The sequence below is a fragment of the Sapajus apella genome, unplaced genomic scaffold (assembly GCF_009761245.1).
Source record: "Sapajus apella isolate SASKATOON/1434 unplaced genomic scaffold, GSC_monkey_1.0 scaffold35, whole genome shotgun sequence".
In the NCBI taxonomy this organism is placed as follows: domain Eukaryota; kingdom Metazoa; phylum Chordata; class Mammalia; order Primates; family Cebidae; genus Sapajus; species Sapajus apella.
The window spans coordinates 8,151,289-8,158,188 of NW_022436975.1; positions in this window are offsets into that span (position 1 = coordinate 8,151,289).

The window sequence follows — 6,900 nt, forward strand, 5'->3', positions numbered from 1 at the left end:
AGTTTTTTTTTTTTTTTTTTTTTTTTCAGATTTCCAAATACTAACGAGGGTAGGAATGATGAAATTAGGATTTCCTCATTTTGTAAGTCCTAGTTAAACAGTTGAGTCAGTCCTAGTTACACAGTTGGATGGAACCACTGCATGAGAGAAAGCTGAAGGATGCCCCTAAAATGGACAGATGTAGGGAACCCCTATGAGCCATCTCATTATCTCTGAAGGTGAAAAATCTAACTTATTCTTCCTGAGGTCAGACACACAGCACCACATATGAAGGATTCTTCCCCTTAAATGTTGAACCTGAACTTAGTCAAGGCTCTAAAACTAAATTCCCCTCACAGGGACTGGGGGGATAATAGCAAAATTTAAATGTCACCACAAGAGAGCTGATACAGTTTGGATGTTTTGTCCCCTCCAAATCTCATGTTGAAAGTGACCCCCAATGTTGGAGGTGGGCCCATTGGGAGGTGTTTCAGTCATGGGGGTAGATCCTCACAAATAGCTTGGTACTATCCTCATGGCAATGAGTGAGTCCTTACTCTTTGAGTTCATTTGAGATCTGGTTATTTAAAAGAGGCTGGCAGCTGGGCATGGTGGCTCATGCCTATAATTTAAGTACTTTGGGAGGCCAAGGCAGGCGGATCACCTGAGGTCAAGAGTTCAAGACCAGCCTGGCCAACATAGTAAAACCCCGTCTCGACTAAAAATACAAAACTTAGCTGGGCGTGGCAATGGGCACCTGTAGTCCCAACTACTCTGGAGGCTGAGGCAAGAGAATCGCTTGAACCCAGGAGGTGGAGGCTGAAGTGAGCCAAGATCAGGCCACTGCATTCCAGCCTGAGTGACAGAGTAAGATTCTATCTCAAAAAAAAAAAAAAAAAAAAATAGAGGCTGGCATCATCCCCTCCCTGGCTCTTGCTCCCCCTCTTGTCATCGGATGCCATCTCCCCTTTGCCTTCAGTCATGAGTGGAAGCTCCCTAAGGCCTCCCTGGAAACAGTTCCTGTATAGCCTGCAGAACTGTGAGCCAAATAAATCCCTTTCTTTTTGTGAATTACCTACTTTCAGATATTCCTTTATACCAATCCAAAGGGACCAACACAGAAACCAGTAGGCAAACCCACTATGTGGGACATGTAGAAAATGAACCTGCTTTGGCCACGAACAGTGGCTCACGTCTGTAATCCCAGCACTTTGGGAGACCAAGGTGGGTGGATCACCTGAGGTCAGGAGTTCGATACCAGCCTGGCCAACATGACAAAACCCCATCTCTACTAAAAATATAAAAATTAGCTGGGAGTGGTGGCTTGCACCTGTAGTCCCAGCTACTCAGGAGGCTGAGGCAAGAGAATTGCTTGAATCTGGGAGACAGAGGTTGCAGTGAGCCAAGATCATGCCACTGCACTGTAGCATGGGAGACAGAGTGAGACTGGGAAAGAAAGGAAGAAAGAAAGAAAAAGAAAGAAAGAGAGAGAGGGAGGGAGGGAGAGAGAGAAGGAAGGAAGGAAAGAAGGAAGGAAAGAAGGAAGGAAGGAAGGAAGGAAGGAAGGAAGGAAGGAAGGAAGGAAGGAAGAAGATGAACCAGGTTTCTGCAAATAAGCAAACAAACAATTGGGTGGGGGAAGGAATCTAGATTAAAAGAAAACCTAAAAGAAATGTGTGCATCTTATTTAGATTTTGATATAAACAAAACAATCATAAAACATATTTTGAGGCAATTAGGGAAATTTGATTATTGATCTATTTGTATTCATGCCAGTACTACACTGTTTTGATTACTGTGGCTTTATAACATGTTTTGAAATCAGGAAATGTGAGTTTTTTAAACTTTGTTCTTTCTTTTCTTTTTTCTTTTCTTTTCTTTTTTTTGAGATGGTGTTTCACTCTTGTTACCCAGGCAATGGTGCGATCCCGGCTCACCGTAACCTCCGCCTCCTGGATTCAAGCAATTTTACTGCCTCAGCCTCCCGAGGAGCTGGGACTACAGGCATGCGCCACCATGCCCAGCTAATTTTTGTATTTTTAGTAGAGACGGGGTTTCACCAAGTTGACCAGGATGGTCTCGATCTCTTGACCTCGTGATCCACCTGCCTCGGACTCCCTCTTTCTTTTCAAAATTGTTTTGGCTATTAAAGATCTTTTGAGATTCCATATGAATTTTAGGGTAATTTTTTTATTTCTGCAAAGAATGACATTTAGATTTTGAAATAGGATTCCACCGAATCTGTAGCTTGCTTTGGGTAGTATGAACATTTTTACAATATTAAGTCTTCTGGCCGGGCATGGTCACTCACGCCTGTAATCCCAACACTTTGGGAAGCTGAGGCAGGCAGATCACCTGAAATCAGGTGTTCGAGACCAGCCTGGCCAACATGGTGAAACCCTGTCTCTACTAAAATTACAAAAAATTAGCCAGGTGTAGTGGCGTGCCCCTGTAATCCCAGCTACTTGGGAAACTGAGGCAGGAGAATTGCTTGAACCAAGGAGGCAGAGGTTGCAGTGAGCCAACATTGCACCATTGCACTCCTAGTTGGGCAACAAGAGTGAAACTCTGTCTCAAAAAGAAAAAAAAAAGCAGTTATAATCAAACAATGTATAATTTTGTACTCTGCCCCATTATTGAACACTATAGTGGAGCCATTTCTGTTATCACAGTCATCACGGCCTTTGAATCAACTGTTCCACTGCAATTTATTTAGCCAGTTTAAATCATTTATCTTTTTTTGAATTTATTTCCTGAATAAATGGCTCTTGGTGAATTTTGCCAATTAAAATTCTTACTTTGGCTGGCGTGGTGGCACACGTCTATAATCCCAGCACTTTGGGAGGCCAAGGCGGGCGGATCTTGAGATCAGGAGATGGAGATCATTCTGGCTAGCACTGTGAATCCTCATCTCTACTAAAAATGCAAAAAATTAGCTGGGCGTGGCAGCATGTGCCTGTAGTCCCAGCTGCTCAGGAGGCTGAGGCAGCAGAATTGTTTGAACCCAGGAGGTGGAGGTTGCAGTGAACTGAGATTGTACCACTGCACTCCAGCCTGGGTGACAGAGTGAGAATCCGTCTCAAAAAAAAAAATTTTTTTTTATTTTTTAGTATTTCATAGGATGGATTTCCAGAAGCAGAATTGCTGAATCAATGAATACAAATATTTTTGGGGTTCTTGATACACTGCCAAACTGCAGTTGTTTTCCAAAAAGCTTTAATAATCTTCATCGTCACTAGCAGTGGCGAGATCTTCTTTTACCACTTTATTTAAATTAAGAATTGTGTATGTGTGGGCGTTTAAAAAAAGATACCTTATTGTAAATTTGCAATTCTTCAAGTACTTGTGAGATCACATTTTCCTGTTTTTCTTCTTTTTTTTTTGAGACGGAGTTTCACTCTTGCTACCCAGGCTGGAGTGCAATGGCGCCATCTCGGCTCACCGCTACCTCCGCCTCCTGGGTTCAGGCAATTCTCCTGCCTCAGCCTCCTGAGTAGCTGGGATTACAGGCACGCGCCACCATGCCCAGCTAATGTTTTTTGTATTTTTAGTAGAGACGGGGTTTCACCATGTTGACCAGGATGGTCTCGATCTCTTGACCTCGTGATCCACCCGCCTCGGCCTCCCAAAGTGCTGGGATTACAGGTGTGAGCCACCGCGCCCGGCAAATTTTCCTGTTTTTCATATTTGTCTCCTAAATGCATTTTCTTTATTATCAATCGAGTTTTCAAGATTTCTGTTCTTTATTAGAGTATGATGATTTTTCATTTTCATGTGTTTTTTCTTTTTCCTCTCTTTTCTCTTTCTTTCTTCCTTTTTCTTTCTTTTCTTTCCTCTTTTTTTTTTTTTTTTTGAGACAGAGTCTTGCTCTGTCACCCAGGCTGGAGTGCAGTGGCACCATCTTGGTTCACTGCAACCTCCACATCCCAGGTCCAAGCAATTCTCCTGCTTCAGCCTCCCAAGTAGCAGGGATTGCAGGTGTGTGCCGCCATGCCCAGCTAATTTTTTGTTTTGTTTTGTTTTGTTTTCTGAGACGGAGTTTCGCTCTTGTTACCCAGGCTGGAGTGCAATGGCGCGATCTCGGCTCACTGCAACCTCCGCCTCCTGGGTTCAAGCAATTCTCCTGCCTCAGCCTCCCAAGTAGCTAGGACTACAGGCGCACGACACCATGCCCAGCTAATTTTTGTATTTTTTTTTTAGTAGAGACGGGTTTCACCATGTTGACCAGGATGGTCTCCATCTCTTGACCTCGTGATCCACCCGCCTTGGCCTCCCAAAGTGCTGGGATTACAGGCTTGAGCCACCGCGCCCGGCCTAATTTTTATATTTTTAGTAGAGAAGGGGTTTTGCCATGTTGGCCAGGCTGGTCTCACACTCCTGACCTCAAGTGATCCCCCCACCTCAGCCTCCCAAATTACAGGCTGGAATTACAGGCGTGAGCCACTGCGCCTGGTCGTGTGTGTGTTCTTTACATAGTAAAAATATTGACCTGTTGTCACATTTTGCCCAAATATTTTTCTCCACCCACTGTCTGTAGTTTATTCATGTTTTAATAATCAGAAGTTACCATTTTTTTGTCATTAAATCTGGCAGTCTCCTCCATAGTTTTTCCATTGTTTTTAAGCTTCTCTTATAACTTTTCAATTTTACACATGCTCTTTAATCCATCTGGAAGTGATTTTGGTGTGTGGTATGTAAAGTATTTATTGAAAAAATGCATAGTTTTAGTAAAACTAATGGTGGAAGGCTAAAAGCTCCTTGCAAACAGGAAACATGTTTTATCCACTCTTGGGTTTCCCTGACTTTCCCAGGCATTAGAATCACTAAAGGCAGCTTCTGTTTCCTCAGGCTCCAGCAGCCTGCACTGCATTCAGGAAACCTGGGTCTACACTCCTTCCATCTGGTCTTTCTGCTGGAAGACACCAAGCACCTGCCCCCTGGCTGGTGTCATGACATCCCCCAGGGATTGCTGGTCTCTTGTCCCTTGAGGACATCTTCCACCATGAGCTTCTGCAGAAGCAGCGAAACGGCTACCTACCCGGGGACTGCCCAGCCTTGAGCCAGCAGCGCCCCCTGGCGCCCTTTTCGGTTTAATAGTTCACACAATGCTCCACTCTCCCCACTGGTCATTTTTCCTGGGAGGGGTCTCGAAAGATCTCCTTCAGCCGCTGGGTACCTTAGGCTAGTTTGCTCTTAAGGTAAATTCCTTCTTCATTTGAACAGCTCCTCCTCAGTTAAGGAGAAGCCATTATTTCTTGGTTGCCTTTTTCCTTTTTTGATACGGAGAGGTGAAGGGCGTGTGGCTGGAGGCCAACTATTAGTCCCATCTTCTTAGTGATCTCTTACAGGAACTATTTTTTTTTTTCTTTGGAGACAGAGTCTCGCTCTGTCGCCCAGGTTGGAATACAGTGGTGTGATCTCGGCTTACTGCAATCTCGACCTCCTGGGATCAAGCGATTCTCCTGTTTTAACCTCCCGAGTAGCTGGGATTATAGGCGTGCGTCACCACGTCCAGCTAATTTTTGTCTTTTTGGTACAGACCGCATTTCACCATGTCGCTCAGGCTGGTCTCGAACTCCTGACCTCAAGTGATCTGCTTGCCTTGGCCTTCCAAAGTCCTGGAATTACATGCCTGAGCCACCGCACCTGACCTAGGAAATCTCTGAAGCTTTGTACAAATAAAATCCCAATGAGGACTTCCTGCTGTTCACACTAATGCCTGAACTTGTGAGTTAGAACTAAGGTCTTTGCTGGGCGCCCTGGCTCAAGCCTGTAATCCCAGCAGTTTGGGAGGCCCGTGGATTACCTGAGGTCAGGAGTTTGAAACCAGCCTTGGACAACATGGAGAAATGCTGTCCTATCTAAAATACAAAAATTAACCTGGCGTGGTGGCGGGTGCCTGTAATCCCAGCTACTCCGGAGGCCCAGGCAGGAGAATTGCTTGAACCCAGGAGATGGAGGATAGATCGTTCCATTGCACTCCAGCCTGGGTGACAAAGAGTCTGTCTCAAATAATAATAATGATAATAATAATAAATAAAACAAATAAAAAAGAAAAAGAAAAAAACATAAACTCTTTAAAATTGAATTTTTATAGCCTAAGAAGGAATCTATAAAATAGAGAGGATGGGGGAGATTTCAAATAAATGAAACTTAGAAGTTGTCCTCAAATCTAATTAAAGTCAACATTGGAGATTAGCCTTGTTAGAAAATAGAAAAACAAATTGTTGAATGTATCTGCATTTTGTTTCCTCCCACCCTGGTAGAGGTACTGAGTACCAGAATAGCCAAAACATAGTGGCAAGAGAGCAAGCAGGAAAAATGCTGAATCTTCCACTAATTGCATACTCAAGCCTAAATTCAGTTGACTCTATATTCAGAAACAGACTTGTTCCAGCCATGGGTTTATCCCAGCTCAAGTCAAAAGAGCAGGAAATTATGAGACAATTATGGAAAGATACACTCCAGTAGACAATTAATAATAGTTAAACCATCTACCATAGTAGGCTAGTATGACCCTTGTCACAATATTAACTGGAATATGAGAGAAGACAGGTTATTTTTCTTTCTGTTTAAAACAGTTTATTCTTCAGATTGTTTTGTGGTAGAATTAAAGTTTCTTAAGGCCTTAAAGTAAAGATTACTCAATGTTGGACAAATGTTTGCTCAGACTGACGGTACAATGTGTTCTAATATGATTCACCGTTTCTGAAAGTGGGAAAATCTACTTCCAGTTCTTAAGTCAGGGAAATTTTGTAACTTGACCCCTCTGTGAGGGGATGTGCTTCTGGCATTGGTTGCCATTATTCTGTCAAGTTTTTTTCTCCCTTCTGTTTAAATTTCTGCTGGCTGCACTCTATTATTCCATAGACCTTTAGGTTTTCCCTCTTTGTAATTCGATGCCCTATTCAGCAGTATTCA